The sequence below is a fragment of the Trachypithecus francoisi genome, unplaced genomic scaffold (assembly GCF_009764315.1).
Source record: "Trachypithecus francoisi isolate TF-2019V2 unplaced genomic scaffold, Tfra_2.0 Lachesis_group5, whole genome shotgun sequence".
NCBI classification, from domain to species: domain Eukaryota; kingdom Metazoa; phylum Chordata; class Mammalia; order Primates; family Cercopithecidae; genus Trachypithecus; species Trachypithecus francoisi.
Window position 1 is genome coordinate 127,271,095 of NW_022681470.1, and position 18,144 is coordinate 127,289,238.

Consider the following 18,144-nt stretch of genomic DNA (forward strand, 5'->3'; position numbering starts at 1 on the left):
ATCCTTAGTTGATTTTTATATATGGTATAAAGAAGGGGTCCAGTTTCAATCTTCTGCATATGGCTAGCCAGTTATCCCAGAATCATTTATTCACTAGGCAGTCCTTTCTTCATTGCTTGTTTTTGTCAGCTTGCTTTGTCAAAAATCAGATGGTTATAGGTGTGTAGCCTTTTTCCTCAGCAATCGGTTTTATTCCATTGGTCTATGTGTCTGTTTTTGTACCCGTTCCATGCTGTTTTGGTTACTGTAACCCTGTAGTATAGTTTGAAGTTGGCTAGTGTGATGCCTCCAGCATTCTTGTTTTTGCTTAGGATTGCCTTGCTTATTAAGGCTCTTTTTATGGTTCCATATGAAGTCTAAAATAGTTTTTTTCTAGTTCTGTGAAGAACATCATTGGTAGTTTGGTAAGAATAGAATTGAATCTATAAATTGCTTTAGGCAATATGCCCTATTAAATTATTTTGATTCTTCTTATCCATGAGCATGGGATGTTTTTCCATTTGTTTGTGTCATCTCTGATTGCTTTGAGCAATGTTGTGTAGCTGTCCGTATAGAGATCTTTCACCGCCCTTGTTAGCTGTATTCTTAGGTATTTTATTATTTTTGTGGCAATTGTGAATGGAATTGCATTCCTGATTTGGTTCTCAGCTTGACTGTTGTTGGCAAATAGAAATGCTAGTAATTTTTGTATGTTGGTTTTGTATCCTGAGACTGCTGAAATTGTTTATCAGCTTAAGGAGCTTTCAGGTCAAGACTATGGGGTTTTCTAGGCATAGGATCATGTCAAGACCCCAAATCTTAACCTTACTTCTAAACTACAAAATCTTCTTAATTTTTTGAGATGTAGCTATACTTGACCTGCACGCATAACATAGTAAAGCCAAATGAGACCCAAACTTGTTATAGTAAACACAAATAAGTGCTTATTACTTCATTATGTTTAATTATGGAGACAAAATTACATTAAATGAGATCAGTGTTATAATAACCTATGTGTCTTGATTTATAAAGCATGTCTGAGCTTCTGCAGCAGGCAAACTGGAAAAGGGGAAGCAACAGAGCTGAGGTAAGAAGGTCTGGCCAAGCAATAGTAAGGGACTTTCCAAGTTTTAATGTCTAAGAGGAGAGTGTACATTCAGAATCTCTGGATTGTTTCCAGGAAGTCCAATCGGATGGAATTCGGTAGCGGCAGATGGTGGTTTCATGGCCTGGTTTTTCAATGTTTCAAGAACAGAGATGCATTTACCTTAGTTAATGTGGGTGCAGAACTAGGAAGCTGGCATTGCAGGAGGATGTAAGGAAGTCAGGAAGCACTCAACAGCTGCACAGCTATGCCTCACAGAGACCAGAACATCATTTACAAGATAGAAGCTGCTTTAGAACGCAATGCAGTTTGAGTTATCCTGTGGCCCTCAGACACCAGCATCAGCTGCCCTAATGCTCTGCCACTTTTATGATGATGCAGCTGTTCTTGTCTCTGTTTTACTATTCCTGCCACTACCAGCCAACTTCCTTCATTTTTGTCTCATGGCCTCAGCTCACTAATGGCACGTGCTACCACATGATTTCTTTTTCTGTGTGTCTTTCCAATCTCTCTACCTACTACCAACAGCTGGGCCCCCATACCCCAACAAAGCATTCTATTTAAACTTCCGAGACAGAAGGTCCTATTGATGCTATTGACTATTCTTTCCTTCATGAAGTAAAGCTTCCTTGCCAGGTTACTCCATAGAACACTGACAGGCCTACAGATGAGCTGCTCTTGGACCAGACACCCAAATTTGGTTGAATCAGCTGAGGTTGGGATATAGGAGCTTGTGACCAGCTTTCTTCAGAGTTGCTATGGGCATTCCAAAATTGAAAGTGTAAGAAATCCCTCTCCAATGCAGAGAGTCCATCAGATTTGAGGCAGGGCCCCTCCAGGGGTAAGAGTAAGGAAGGGATCTGTCTTTAGAGAAATGAAAGCTGGTTTGGTTGTCAGAACCATAGTCTCAAAAGGGAAACTGAGTCAGAAACCACTCAGATAGACAGGGCAAACATGGCAGAGAATGGGAAAAGGCTACCATATAATGCACACTTGAATGTCCACAGCTCGCCCCAGGCATAACAGATTTTAGGTTTGTGATGACATGGCAAGTGGTGGTAGATATTGGTAGATGGACTTACTAAACACAAGCAAGTCTTACTCAGGATTAGACCAGAACTAAGCCATTTTGAATCAACACATGGAATGCCTCTAGTCCTCTACAGAAACTCCATAGAGACTTTTGCATTATGCAGGGAGAACACTTTTCCTCTCTGGAAAGTTTATTCTTCAGTCAACAGTGAGTCAGAAAATGCTTTCTGAACTTATGACTTGAGAGCTTTCAAATTTAGACTTCCAACACAGATTTCTATTTCATCTTGAAAGGGCATTTTAGTATTTAATTTTTTTTCTTTATCATGTGTATTAGTTTCCTGTGGCTACTTTAACAAACTACCACAAACTTGCATCACTTAAAACAACAGAAATGGATTCTCTCACAGTTCTGGAGGCAAGGCAGGCCCATGCTCCCTCTGTAGTCCCTAGAGATGAATCCTTCCTTGCCTCTTTCTAGCTTCCGATGGTTGCCAGCAATCCTTGGTTTTCCTCGGCTTACAGGTACATTGCTCCCATTTCTACCTCTTTCTTTATACAGCTATCTTCCCCCTGTGTCTCTGTTTTCTCTTCTTGTACGGACAACAGTCATTGGATTAAGTCCCACCCTAATCCACTATGACCTCATTAGAACTAATTACATCTGCAAAGACCCTATTTCCAAATGAGATCATATCCTAAAGTTCTGGGTAGACATGCATTTTAGGGGGACATTACTTGATCCACTATAACATGTACAATCTTTGGTCAAATTAATACTAGAACAAAAATTCTATGCTTTTCCTAGTCTCTGTTGGATGAGTTACATTCATTAATTGTATTTCTAAAATGGATACAGGTCACAGAGATGACTGGAACTGTGAAACCTCAAATCTTTGACCAGCTGCCCATCACTGACAGAGTTCCAAAGAATCTAGGCAAAAGGAACAGACACCTAGTAAAAGAACACTGCTTATGACTACTTGGGAGTTTGGCCCTAAACCCCACTGCCTGCCCCACCCCGCCTTGTTCTAGAGATTTGCGCTGAACCACTTGGCCTGTGTTCTACATACCTGAATGAAAACAAGAAAATATCTTCTTGCAGACTCAGAGTCAAGACTTTATGATTTTCCATGGTGACAAGAGCTCAAAAATGACTCACCCAAATGAAAAACACCCCAATGGGAAGAAAAACTTGATCTGTGTACAGTGGGAAGCAGTAGACATAGAGGATAAAGATGTGGGTTTTTTGAGTCAAATCTGACATGAGTTCAGATCCCTGGTTTTGCCACTTACTAGCTGGGTGACCTCATTCAAACTAATTAGTCTCTTTAAGTCTCAGTTTCCTCATTAGAGCAATGGAGATTATAATATCTTCCTTATAGGCAACTGTGAAGAGTAAATAAGATAATCTATGTAAGACCTTACCACATGGGAAGTGCTAGCTTATAATCATTACTAAGGCCTCGAACAACTGGCCTAAACTGCCCCATCAGGCCTGCTGTCTCCTGGGCCTTGCCCTGATTACCAGTGGAACTGCCTAAAGCAGAAGGCTTTCCCCTGTGGAATTCCCCTGAGACCCTCTCTCACTAGCCCATGAGAGAGAAGGTCTCCAAAGAGGGAAGGCAAAGCACATTGTAGTATCAGCTAGAGTTTCTAACTTACAGGTGACAGACCGGCAGCTCTCAAGCCAGATTCCATCTCTCATTTTTTTTTTTTTTTTTTGTTTTTTGGCCTGGACAACTTTAAAAATTTGGAATTTATTGACATTAAAAAATTCAGAAATGTTGGCCGGGCGCGGTGGCTCAAGCCTGTAATCCCAGCACTTTGGGAGGCCGAGACGGGCGGATCACGAGGTCAGGAGATCAAGACCATCCTGGCTAACATGGTGAAACCCCGTCTCTACTAAAAAATACAAAAAACTAGCCGGGCGAGGTGGCGGGCGCCTGTAGTCCCAGCTACTCGGGAGGCTGAGGCAGGAGAATGGCGTAAACCTGGGAGGCGGAGCTTGCAGTGAGCTGAGATCCGGCCACTGCACTCCAGCCTGGGCGACAGAGCGAGACTCCGTCTCAAAAAAAAAAAAAAATTTCAGAAGTGTTCTATAAAAATCCAAATTTCTGGCTTAAAAAATTGAGAGACCAGGCAATATTGAGCATAAGTTCTCCTATGACTAGAGTGCACTTTTACTGTATTGTGCAAATTGGCACACTTTTGAGAGTGAGAGAAGGGTCTATTAATAATTTTACCTGAACAAGTAGTGTTAACTGAAACTGTCCAGGGCAAATTAGGAACAGTCACATTAACCATGATCACAGTGTTATGGAGCTAAGTAGGAATGGATGCTTCCTGCAGGAGGTCTCGTCTCTCTGTTTGTCTAAGGTTTTGAGTTTTCAGCTGCTATTTTAATACTTTGTCGTATCATACCTAACACTTGGTTGTCCATCACCAGAATCCAACATCCTTGATCGGGGCTTATATCATCATCTTCCTTCTCTAAAAAGGAAAAGGTATGGCGTGAGTTATCAAATCAGTGCATATACTGGACTTTATTCCGGTGCTCTCAGGGGTTCTGGTAAGATTTCCAATAGGGCAAGACTACCTATGCAATGTTGGCAACACTCTGTCTTCATCCAGTGCCTATTAACTAGTCCTTGCTGCTCTTATAGGGCATATATCATTGGGATAATGTCGCATGTGTCATAGATACATTGCAAACTTTTCATCTCCTTCTCCTTCTTCTCCTTCTTCTTGAGACAGACTCTCTCTCTGCCACCCAGGTTTGAGTGCAGTGGAACAATCACAGCTCACTGCAAGCTTGACCTCCCAAGCCCAAGCAATCCTCCTACTTCAGCTTCTCAAGTAGGTGGGACCACAGGCATGTGCCACTATGCTCAGCTAATTTTTTTTTTTTACTTTTGTGGAGACAGGGTTGCCCTATGTTGCCCAGGCTGGTCTCAAAATCCTGGGTTCAAGCACTCCTCCCATCTTAGCTTCCCAAAGTGCTGAGATTACAGGCATAAGCTACTGCGCCCAGCCAAGACTTTTTTTTTTTTTTTTTTAGTCTCGCTCTGTTGCCAGGCTGGAGTGCAGTGGTGCGATCCCGGCTCACGGCAACTTCCGCCTCCAGGGTTCAAGTGATTCTCCTGCCTCAGCCTTCTCAGTAGTTGGTGGTGCATACCACCACACCCAGCTAATTTTTGCATTGTTAGTAGAGACGGGGTTTCACCATGTTGGCCAGGATAATCTCCATCTCCTGACCTCGTGATCTGCCTGCCTCAGCCTCCAAAGTGCTGAGATTACAGGTGTGAGCCAATGTGCCCGGCCCAGCCAAGATTCTTGAAGTGCCTTCTGAATCATAAAAGGATTGGTTTGAGAGGATCATAAATCAATTCCTTGAAAATTCTTAATTTTCAGTCTCCATCCAATGAATGAATTATGTTTCAAAAAGTTTGCTTTTAAGTCTAGCATAAAAAACCTGAAAAGTATATTCCTATAGGAGCAATGTTGCTTCCCTATTCCACACACAAACATACACAAAGTAAAATAAAAAGTAAACCATAGAATATATAAAGATTAGTATTGTTAAATCTGTTTTTGGGTATTGGTTAAATTGGGACTCTGTATTTATGTAAGAGAAAGTATCTTCTAAGCGATTATTCTTAAGAAATTCTGACCCCAGTTCAGTAGAAGGGAAGTAACTTATGAAGGGGTTCTGGGGGATTCACCTTCTCTGCCCATTTGTATGTGCAAAGTGTTCATTCATGTAATATTTATAGGGTAGGTATAATCTGTGTAATAAATATCGAAGCTCTTCATTATCAAGAATATTTGATGAATACAGAAAATGTCATTCCTTGATTAAAATGGATTATTTAAAACTTATTGGGAGGAATAGAACTAACTACCTGGAGCTGGTGGGTGTATTGGAGAGAGTCCTGCTTGAGGAGACAGGTGACCCTGCTTTGAGTTCAATCTCTTCTATTAACTTGTTGTGTAATTTTGAGTAAATAGTTCACCTTCCTTAAGATACAGGTTTCTTAGTAGCTGAATAAGGATGGTAACAATAATTCATATTTCACAGACTTGTTTTGAAGACTGAGATAATGTGTGTGGCAGAGCTTTCTGTACTGTGAAATGCTATAGAACCAAAAAAATTAACGCTTATTGAGCTCATATTATAAACTAAGCATGGTGATGAAATTAGTATTATTAACTAGCCACCAATACTGATTGCAATGGCAGCAACAGTATCCCTAAAATTGCCATACTAACTCTTCCTCTCTTAGATACAAATGAAGAGACCAGGGCATCCCTTCAACTCTGAGCAGAAATGAATCAATCTCCTCCCACTGAAAATTCTTTACTTACAGAATAGTAGGCTTGTAAACATTCTGCCTTCTCATTTTAATGACAATATTACAATGGATGTGATGCCTTATCCTGGGCCACACCCCAGAGTAGGAGTGATATTGACTCATTGTGACTTGTGAATATTAGGAAGAAATGCCCCACTTAACGAGTTGGATAATGGCAATTTTCAGCCACAGTTGGACTAACATTTCTACAGGGAAGGGAAGAGGATGGTCTTGCTTCCAACTAGAACCTATCAGTGCTGTTATTATTTAATTCCTATAATTCGAATGGTGTGGCCTTATGTGTTACTTTGATAGGACTGCCATAACACAGTACTGCAGACTGGGTGGCTTAAACAACAGAAATTCATATTCTTACAGTTCTGGAGGATAGAAGTCTGACATCAAGGTGTCACCGTGGTTGGTTTCTTCTGAGGACTCTCTCAACTTGTAGATAGATGGCCATCTCTCCCTGTGTCTTCACATGGTCTTCCCTCTGTGAGTGTTGGCATCCTAATCACCTCTTCTTATAAAGACACCAGTCATTGGCGAGGGGCTGCATACACTAATGATCTCATTTATTTGAAGTACTCCATTTGAAGCCCCTATTTCCAATATAGTCACATTCTGAGGTACTGGGTGTTAGGACTTTAACATAGGAGGAGGTGGCAAACACAGTTCAACCTATAACACATTGTTAGATAAATCAGTAGTCTACTTTGTTCTCAAGAAATTTTCCATAAGCTGTGATCTTTGTGTCCTTTATCTTTTCCTCTTCCCCAAAGCCCTGTCTCCACTACCAAAAACTACCTTCGGTTTTCATAGCACTTCAAATACTGATTCATGAATACAACATTGTTATTGGCATCTGGCAGCTCCATTTCACTGACTTGTTGGTGTTCAAGAAAAGCTGTGTAAATTAAAATGCCAGCTCTCTGTGAAACATCTTCACAGGGTACTTCTGGAATCCACTGTTCCTTGATCCACATCCTATGCTTATATTTTTTGACTCACTAAGCAACTCCAAGGTCTGGATAAGACCACTTGCCTACTGGTCTACTTATTTCCTTGGATTCTGTTTTTTCAGTAGGCTTGTTTTACCTTTTAGTCATTTTTCCTGAATGGAGATCTTTTTCCCCTCCTCTTGGTTCTTAGTCATTACCCAGGAGGAAGTTACTAGAAGTCAGATTGCCAAGCAGTATTGTCTTCATCAACTCATAGAAGAGATCTAAAGCACTTCTCACCTTGCAGCCAATTCACACTAACTCCTAAGCAAGGCAACTTACTGTCTTCATGCCTTCTTTGCCTTTCTATTTGTTCTCCACCCTGAATCTACTAAGCTGATGGTTTCAATGATATTATGTAACAGGTATTTCATCAGTTTTTTGGCTAGTAGGATATATGGTTATGTCTGTGACCTCATATATTCTAGTACCATGTAGCTCCCAGACAAAATTTAATAGCATTCATGAGTATCCTAAACTGAGTATGTCATCAAGAAGAATAAGGTAAATGGTGTCAATCCATCAGTGACAATCAATATTTTTGAAAGCCTTTGAAGTAAAAGCATCTATAGACATTTCTAGACACCAATATTATAGAATTATTAACTCATAGTACTACTTTCTCTTGTGTTTTCCTTCTTCTAATTTAAACCACATGTTGTCAGCTGTTGAGATAATTTCACAGTAAAATCATTTAAATTCGGGTATCTAAACGGTTGGATGCTAATCTTCTTATAATGCTATACAATGTAATGTTATCTTGAGTGAATTTAAAAACAGGTTTCTAAACCAAATATTTTCCAACTTTTACAAGCAGTCACTTCTCAATTCTCTGGCAAGCATGCCACAGGCAGCCACCCCTGTATAAATATGTAGTTGGAAAGATAAACACTCATTGAAGTCACTAAGTCACTAGTGGTAACATTGTTTCTCAGAGAGTTCAGCAGTACTTGCTCAGTGGGTGGATAAAGAAAGATTAGTAATGTTTCCAAGGGGCTCTACTCCTTCCTAAAGCCAGCCAGCCTTCTCCCTTAGAGAAAAGCCTTAATGTGTGCATGTGCATGTGTGTGTGTGTGTGTGTGTGTGTGTGTTCCAGATGCCTGCAGACAACTTTCTACTTCAAGAGCAACCCAAGCTCCTCATTGGTTCTGTGTTAAACCATCCATCGTTTAGGGCCATTAATTTTTAGTAACAATAAATCGGCCCTCCAAAATGATAGGAGTAAATTTCTGGAACAAATTTCATAATTAAACATGTTAGTATAGCTCAAATATTTACTCATTAAACTAAGAATGATTGAGGCAGGTGCTCCCGTTTAATTTCATAGGTTTACAGAGATTTTGAAACATTGAGATTTTAAAACATTAGTGTAGAAAGGGCCCTGGTCTTGGTTCCAGACTAGTCAGGCCAATGACTAACTGTAATCCCTGGGAAAGCTGGGCTGGGATTTCCTTATAAAGTAAAAGAGAACGGGTCGGGCGTGGTGGCTCACACCTGTAATCCCAGCACTTTGGGAGGCTGAGGTGGGCGGATCACAAGCTCAGGAGATCTATACCATCCTGGCTAACATGATGAAACCCCGTCTTTACTAAAAATACAAAAAATTAGCTGGGCGTGGTGGCATGCACCTGTAGTCCCAGCTACTCAGGAGGCTGAGGCGGGAGAATCATTTGAACCCAGGAGGCAGAGATTGATTTTATCAGAAAAACAGATCTCATTTTGCTATAGGTATTTTGTGAGGTTCATAGAATACACAGGTTAAGGGGAGCAGTATTTGCTTTCTTATCTAGTCAGCATTTGGTGAATCGATCAAAGAAAAAAACAATCACAGAAAATGTTCACCCCTCTACTTTAAAGAAGGAAGGAAATAATTTAAGATTTTTTTTTTCCATTAGAGACATTTTATTAGAATACTTACAAGGCCATGGGGATTTGTTCCCTTTCCCTTACTCTAAAACTTTGGCTGATTGGGTTGTTCCGGTTGTTTGGCGTGATCCCAACATTTATTACTGATGTAAGTACACCCTTGGTAGCAAGGGCACGGTCAGGCTGCGGTTATCTACTAACCTGCCCCTGAATGTCAGGAGGTTTGCCTGAGGACTCCCTGGACTACTTCTCCTGCCTCTACAGCACAGGGTGATCTTTGACAAACACCTCAGCCAACACTGTAACTATCCTTTATTTAGCTGTTGAAAGTAACAGAGGCAAATGACCACAGGCTTCACTTTTACTTCTATGATAAAATTGTGTTCCTTGGAAGAAGCATTCTTCCTTAAGTTATGAAGGCCTCTAAACTAGCAGAGCCCAGAAATCCAAGAAAGGGAACCACACTATGAGCAGGACTTCATAATGTAAAATTCTTGAGTTATTTACGGCTCTTTCAGATAAATATTTGGTGAAGTCATGAAACTTGTCATATGTTAGCATATTGGTTACAAGCAGCTAAAGTAAAATCATTCTCAAACAAAGTAATGTGGCTCTCTTATGTGATTAAAACTCTTAAAATATTAACAAAGTAATATTTTCAAAAGATAACTCTAATGTTTGGGTATATGTATTGTTATTTTCTTTAAATATTTCATTTGTTGCTGAATTCCAAGTACTTTTCCAAGGGCTGGAAACACAGCGGTGAACAAAGCAGGCAGAGTCCCTTCTTTCATAGAACTTAATATACCCATAGAAGTAAGGGGACATTTAAAAAATCTGTAAATAAACTAATAAATCTATGTCAAGTCAGTAGAGGGATAAGTGCCCAAATTAAAGCAGAGTAAGGAAGACAGGGAGTATCAAAAAGGGGGGTGCTGTTTTTATGGAGGAGTCAAGGAAGATGTCAATAATCTGGACTATTTGAGGAGAGACCAGAAGGGAGCAAAGAAAAGGGAGCAAGGAACAAGTCACACAGATGTATGGGAAAAGCCAGTTCCAGGCAGAGGAAACAGCAAAGTCAAAAGTCCTGAGGCAAGAGGGACTTTGGGGTACCTGGGGAAAAGAAAGAAGGACAGAGAGGCAGAAGTAGAATAAGAGGAGTCATTTCCTTATATCTTTTTCTAAGAGAGGTATGGTCAAACTTAACTTCATGTTAATGTCAATTTCTATAAAGTCCAGCAGAAATTCTTTATTGAACTTCTTCTGTGTCTCAGCTTTTCATTTATAAAATGGGCATGATAGGCCAGGCACGGTGGCTCATGCCTGTAATCCGAGCACTTTGTGGGGCTGAGGTGGGTGGCTTACAAGCTCAGGAGATCAAGACCATCCTGGATAACACGGTGAAACCCCGTCTCTACTAAAAATACATTAAATTAACTGGGTGTGGTGGCGGGCGCCTGTAGTCCCAGCTACTCAGGAGGCTGAGGCAGGAGAATGGTGTGAACCCGGGAGGTGCAGTTTGCAGTTAGCCAAGATCGTGCCACTGCACTCCAGCCTGTGCAACAGAGCCAGACTTCATCTCAATAATAATAATAACAATAATAATAATGGCACTTTATAGGTTGTGAGGACTGAATAATTTGTGAAATGCAACATATAATTAAAAGTGTATCATTAGCACAATAACTAGCCATTTATAGTTTACTAGCATGGAGTAAACTATAAATGGCTAGTTATTATTACTACCACTGTAATCTTTTTATTCACAGTAGTATCAATAATTGCATTTTTAAGGCTAATATTATTTTTGGCACTGACCATAAATTATTAGAGGAGTTACCTTATACATGTTACTAAGACATCAGGTAGGGTTATCGTTCGTGATGGCTCAAGCACACAGGTTTATATCATCAAAGTCTTACAAGAAAGTTTAAAATACAGTAAAAGTTGGGATTTGAAATGTAGTAACTTAATCTGGACATAACATGAGTATGATATCCTTATCTATATACTCAAATATTTCTTTATTTTTGTCAGTCTTAGTTTCCTGTCCTCATGACAGCACAGAATTCTTGGATGTTGGTAATGTCTTTCACATTCATTTCCAGCATGAGGTCTGAATTGATGCCTTGTTTCTCAATTACACCCATCATGGAATCAAGATTAATAACCTGCTTGGTGAGTTTTGTCCACCTTGGAATCTGGAGGCTTTGTACTCACTGTGGCCTGTCAGGCGCTGAGTCGTTCTTTTTACATGCCCCAGCAGTGAGGTCAAGGACAGCCGCAATCCAGGGAGTCCAAGGACTGTCTGCCTTGGGGCCACCATTGTTAGGTTTCCATTATTTCTTCCCCTCTCCCAGGCATTATTCATCATGGTTGAGAAGAATCTGAGAGTGGATTTAAAATTCCCTGATATATCCCCTGTGCTCAGAACAATGTCTGGCCACATTAGAGGTACTCAGTAAATATTTGTGGAATCAATAAAAATACAATAGACATGATGGACAATGTGGGTCCCTCTTATACAGACTGCTGTTCAAGCGTGGCAGAGGGAAGAGCACCTGTCCACTCTGTTCCCCTGTGGGGCTGCGCTCCTACCTCCACCAGCCACATGCAACATGCACATTTGTGATCGGCCCCTTCACCTCAGGGAACAGGATATCTGGGATAGACTTTGCTTTAGACATGAGGTTTTTGTGACCATCATATTTGGTTCTATTAGATACAACCAATTTAGCACAGTTTGTGATTAAAAAAAAAAATCACACTGGAAGAATTTTTACTTCTGGACCTACTGATCATTCCCTCAGCATCCCTCCAGAAAATTCTTAGTGGGGACCCATTCTGGATTAGATACAGACCTAACTAATGTAGTAGTGTGGAACTTTCAATCTAATTAGCATAAACACTGCCAAAAACCATGGCACCAAAACCACAAGTGCCACAAGAATAGTATCCTATGTACAATATGATTTCAAATTGGATGACTAATTTTCTTTCCTTCCTTTTTTTTTTTTTTTTGAAACGGAGTTTCACTCTTGTTGCCCAGGCTGGAGTGCAATGGCGTAATCTCAGCTCACCACAACCTATACCTCCGGGATTCAAGCGATTCTCTTGCCTCCGTCTCCCAAGTGCTGGGACTACAGGCAAGCGCCACCACACCTGGCTAATTTTTTGTATTTTTACTAGAGACGGGGTTTCTCCAAGTTGTCCAGGCTGGTCTCAAACTCCCGACCTCAGGTGATCCGCCCACCTCGGCCTCCCAAAGTGCTGGGATTACAGGCATGAGCCACTGCGCCCTGCGGATGACTAATTTTCACTGGAGAGAACAGAAAGGCTTCAGAGCAGGGGCAGGATTCTATATCATGGAAGGAATGAAGAATATTTCAATAAGCAGAGTGGATATGTGTTAATATATACTGTAATCATAAAATAATACCACATCATCTGTCATATATGCTTCATTAATGCAGTATCCAGTTATGCCTTTGATTTCTTGTTTGTGTGTCTGTTAGTCCTTATCCTCCAAAACTATGATCACAAGCCACTTTAATGAAGAAATATTTAAAGGTAAAAAACCTAGTTGGCTTATAAGGATGATTCAGGGCACATGCTGAGTCAGTGTTAGAGGATGTAGTGGAGATATTGCCCTTTATTTTTTAGTTTCTTTGCCAAACACAGCCACTTGTCCCACATAGCAGATGTTTGACATTCACTCTTTCTCAGTTAATAATCATATTTACTTATAAAAATGACCCAGGTGTGGTGGCTCGCACCTCTAATCCCAGCACTTTGGGAGGATGAGGCAGGAGGATCCCTTGAGGCCAGGAGTTCGAGACGCCTGGGCAACACAGTGAAGACTCCATCTCTACGAAACATAAAAATAAAAGTAGCTGGGTGTGGTGATATGAGCCTGTAGTCCCAGCTACTCAGGAGGCTGAGGTGGGAGTATTCCTTCAGTTCAGGAGTTCCAGGCTTCAGTGAGCTATGACTGTGCCACTGCACTCCAGCCTGAGCACAGAGAAAGGCCCTGTCTCTCTCTAAAAACAAAACAAAAACTACCATCTTCCTTTGAGAATGTTTTCAAATATATTTCTCCTAACGAAGAAGGGTGAAGAATATGACAGATATGTAATCTTTTTGAAAAATATTTAAAGGGAAGATGACATTAAGTGATTTTTCCAAACTCCCTTTCCATCATTTTACCCATTAATCAGCTAATATTCAGGGAGTGCTTATGTGTCAGCACAGTTTGAAAGGTATTCTTAGTAGAGTTGGTGTTACTAACATATATTATATATAAATTCAGTGTTTTGTTTTCCTCCAAACATGATATGATGTGTGAGCCAACATCTAGATAAATGCTTTATTTTGGTTGCGCCTTCCCCCACCGTGTTGATCAGTCCCACCACTCAAGGAGCACTTAATGGTAAGAAGCAGGTGGCGTGGTTAGGTACGTGCAATCAACTAGCATCTACTGAGCACCTGTCATGTGCCGCGGACTGTATAATAGCTGATGTTTTGAGTAATTTATTTAGTTTGCTGAAAGTGACAATCAGTTGAAGACAGAAAAGAGTGGGGGAAGTTTTAAAGTTAAGCACAAAATGTACTTCTGTTTTGAATGGGAGAAGAAGGGTGGAGGAAGACGGCCGACAAAACAAGTTGAAGACCTGAGTCCTGACTGGAAGGAGTTCAAAGTGTCCACCTGAGAAATGTCTAATTTAACAAGGACAGAGAACCCTGCTCCCTGCAGGAGGGTACAAAAGGTGACTTTTCCTCTAAGTCGTTCCGACTGCCCCGCTGCAAGTCAAAAGGGCGGCCGAATGAGTAAGTGGTACAAGAATGAAAATTCTTTAGGGTAACTTTAGGCGGCCCGGGATGCTGGGACAATTTCAGGCCGGGCACAGCTGACCGCCGCCTTCAGCGCGGGAGCTACAGCCGCCCCCACCTGCCGCGGTCGCAGACCCCGCCCCCAGGAGCGCAGACCAGGCCAATGGGCTGGGCTCCAGGGGGCGGGGCGGGCGGCCGGCGTGGCCGCGGGGGTTGCTGCAGGGGCGGCGGCCGCTGTGGTGGTGGTGTTTGTGGCTGCGGCTGCGGCTGCAGCTTGGCCGGGCGTCCGCGGGCGTGGGGGATGGGGGCGGCGAGCTCCAGCCCTCGGCGGTGGAGGCGGCCGTAGGTGTGGGGCCGGCGTCCGCGTCCGGGACGCGGGATGGAGCGCCGTGGTGAGTGTGAGGAGGTGGCGCTCGCTTCGGCCGCGGCGGTCGTGGCTCCGGGCTGTAGTCCGCGCGGGCGCCGGCGAGTTGCCGTCCAGGGTCCGGCTCGGGCTAGGGGCGCGCTCTGCGAGGCAGGCGCGGATGAGCGGGAGGACGCGGGCGGGCGTTGCTGCTACGCCGCGGACCCCGGGTGCGCGTTCCGAGTTGGGCAGCCGGCGGGCAGCCGGGAAGAAGCTAGCCGAGTGGACTTTCCTCCCCTTCCAGGACCCCCCGAGCGTGTCTCAGCCCCGCTAGCCACCCGCCCTCATCGCCTCACTGCGGAATTCACGGGCTCCTTTACCCTTCCCCCATTGGTTTCCTTCACGGGGTCTTCAAGTCCGTCTTTCTCACTTGGGATCCTTTTTGGAAGTTTGGTGACATCTGAAATTTCAGTCTGACACATGCAAAGGCCGAGTAAAACAGCAGACATCTCATGTTCCATATTTACTTTTTCTTACTGCACTTCACCTCACCTAGGCCCTGGCTATTAGGGGAGGGAGATCTAAGGTTGTAAAACACCGTCTTGCGCCTTCTCACTGTGTGCCCCTTCTGGAGCGTCTCTGTCGTTCCCTCCCACCCTACTCCTCCCGTTCTCGCTCCCCGCTCATTACTGCCCTTCCACCTTTTCCCAGCCATGGCTCTAGGGCAAGTCGTGTGCTCTGCAAAATCGGAAAGGACAAGCTGGGAGATTGCAGCTACCACCTGGAGAGCGGACCCCTGTGCGTTTGTTTCCCTAGGTGTCCCAGGAGCGGGTCTGTACAGAAACTTGGTGTTCCCGGGGAGGGTCTTCCCTTGGTTTAAACAGAGCAGTCAAGGACGTTCCTCCCTTGTCTTTCAGCCCCTCTGATATGTCCAGAGTTTATCTCACCTTTTCACCACCACCACCCCTCTTTAAAGACCGAGGGTGGCGTTCCACATTGTGTTTTTTGGATCTTTGACATTCTCTATTTTCTAAAGATGGATCTTTTTTGGGCGGGGGGTGGAGGGGTTGGGGGGGAGGGGAATGTTAGGAGGTGTTTTATGAAAGTTCCAAGTAGCTTTTTGTTCTACATTTACCTTTTTCTTTATTATTCTTTGGGAATTAGCTTCACTTCCTCCTCATTCAGTTTGGGAGAGGAGATTCCCTTTTCAAGAAAAATACTTCAAAATTAGATATGAAAGTGAATATTCAGAATGAGTGAATCACGACAAAATTATGGGAGTCTTGGAGATTAGGTCCCTTTCTGTAGTGATTTCTTTACACAGTTTGCCAGACATGCCATTTCAAAATGCCTCCTTGTTACAGGAACTGTGTAAGTGAGCAACCCTGATGCTTAAGCTTCATGAGCTTTACGATATATACGGTTCTTGTCTCATGATTCTGAGAAGAGTTTAAGAGTGAACTTGAAGAAAATAGAACAGGCCTGAGTAGAAAATGTTTCAGTCCCCAAATTGGCAGGAAATAGAACTTTGGCTGAGATGTAGAAAAGCGCTGCCCAAGAATGCATAGTGGTTGGTCATTACTGCTCCCCTCACCTCCTTAAAATAGAATATCCACCTCAGTTGTAAGCACCTTCACTTCCTCACCTTAAGGCTCTTGACCTAAGAACATGGGCTTTTATATTTTATAGCCACTGCTCTTGGTCCTGGGGGTTAGCACCACATTGAACAAAGTTCATGCCCAGAAGTTACCCTAAAGAATTTTCATTCTTGTGCCACTTACTCATTCAGCATTCACTAAGAAAATTTACTCTGATCCCATTTTGTGGTAGACAGTCCTGTAGAACCTTTGCATCTTGGGTAGCAACAGACAATACTGATGGGGCCCAAGGTATAATATCAGGAGTTTCCCAAGTATGTTGAATGTCCTATGGGAAAGTAGAGGGATGCTTTATATTTAGTGGAGGAAATGAAAGGCTTCTTGCAGTTTCCCCCACACTTACACCACCAAGGCATTCCTAAGCAACCGCTGAAATTCTTCTGTCATTTAAGATTAGGTTCATATTCTCTAGAATTTTATGTAAATGTAATCATACCAAAGATATACAGTGTGTGTGTGTGCGCCTGGCTTCTTTCATTTAGCTTAATGCTTGTGAGATTCATCTATGATTTTTTGCTATGTCATGGATATTTATGTTAAATAGTATTCCATCGTAAGGCTGTACCACAGTTTATCTGTTGATGGAGATGGCGTTGTTTTGGTTTTGACTATCATGAAAAATTGCTATGCATTTGTGTACAAGTTTATGGGTGAATGTGTGTTTTCATTTCTTTTGGATGCATGTAAAATGAGAATTACTGAGTTGTATGTTAAATGTATGTTTACCTGTGTAAGAAAATGCTAGGCTGTTTCACAAAATGATTGTATACCTTGTATAGAAGCATGTATTACAGTTACAGTTGCCCTACATCCTCACCAACAGTTAATATTTCAGTCTAGCTGAAATTAAAATTTCTTATGACTAGTCAGTGGTATCTCATAGAAGTTGAAATTTGCATTTCCCTGATACTAATGGTATTGAGCAGTATTTCATGTGCTTATTGCCCAGTTGTGCATCTTCTTTTGTGCAGCGTATGTTCACTTCGTTACTCATTATTTTATTGGATTGTTGTTTTATTTTTATGGAATTGTAAGACTTCTTGATGTATTTGGTTACAAATCCTTCGTCAGATGTTTTCTCCCAGTTTGTGACTTGCATTTTATTTCAACACTGTCTCTCAAAGAGCAGAAGTTTTGAATTTTTTTGGTTCAATTGTTTGTTGTTAGTGTATAGAAATAAAATTGATTATAGTGTGTTAACTTTGTATTCTGTGACCTTGATAATATTCATTAATTAGACATAGTAGCTAATTTATGGGCTTCTTGAGTTTTTTTTTAGGTACACAAACACATCATCTCTGAGTATTTTACTTCTTTCTTTTTAAATATGAATGCATTTTATTTCTTTCTCTTGTCTTACTGTACGGGCTAAGACCCACAGTAACAATATTAATCCTGATCTTAAGGAGAAAACCTGTAGGTTTTTTGTAGATGCCTTTTATCAGATTGAATAAATTATCTTCTATTCCTACTTTGTTGACTGTTTTAATCATGAATGGCCATAGAATTTTGTCAGATGCTTTTTCTGCATCTTTTGAGATGATCACATGGTTTTTTTCTAGTGAATGTTAAACTAAGCTTGCATTCCTTGGACAGACCCTTCTTGGGCATTATGTATTATCCTTTTTATATATTGTTGGATTTGACTTGTTAATACTGTGTTAAGAAATTTGTTTTGTGTGTGTGTGTGTGTGTGTGTAATATCTTTGTCTGGTTTTGGTATCAGGGTAATGCTGGCCTCATAGAATGAGTTGGGAAGTGTTCTTGTCTCCTGTATTTTCCAAGAGTTTGTATAGGATTATTTTATCTGGTTCAGTGAATTTTTTAAGTGAAGCCCATATAGGTGTAGTTTTCTTTGTGGGAAATTTTCAATAATGAAATCAGTGATTTAATACATGTAGGGCTATTCACATTTTCTATTTCTTGTGTCAGGGTTATAGTTTGTGTCTTTCGAAGAATTTTTCCATTTCATCTG

At 41.7% G+C, this 18,144-nt stretch overlaps 1 protein-coding gene and 1 pseudogene across 1 annotated transcript in view; one reads left to right on the top strand and one right to left on the bottom strand.

The window, feature by feature from the left end:
- Positions 1 to 11,664, bottom strand: part of LOC117074170 — a 54,031-nt pseudogene extending 42,367 nt beyond the window's left edge.
- Positions 11,665 to 14,385: 2,721 nt separating this feature from the next.
- The window catches only part of ARHGAP29 (Rho GTPase activating protein 29), a 76,547-nt gene continuing 72,788 nt past the window's right edge, over positions 14,386 to 18,144 (top strand). Inside the window, exon 1 of the mRNA XM_033196364.1 lies at positions 14,386 to 14,560. The gene's annotated coding sequence lies outside the window, so the exon portion shown is untranslated. The remainder of the gene's footprint in view (positions 14,561 to 18,144) is intronic.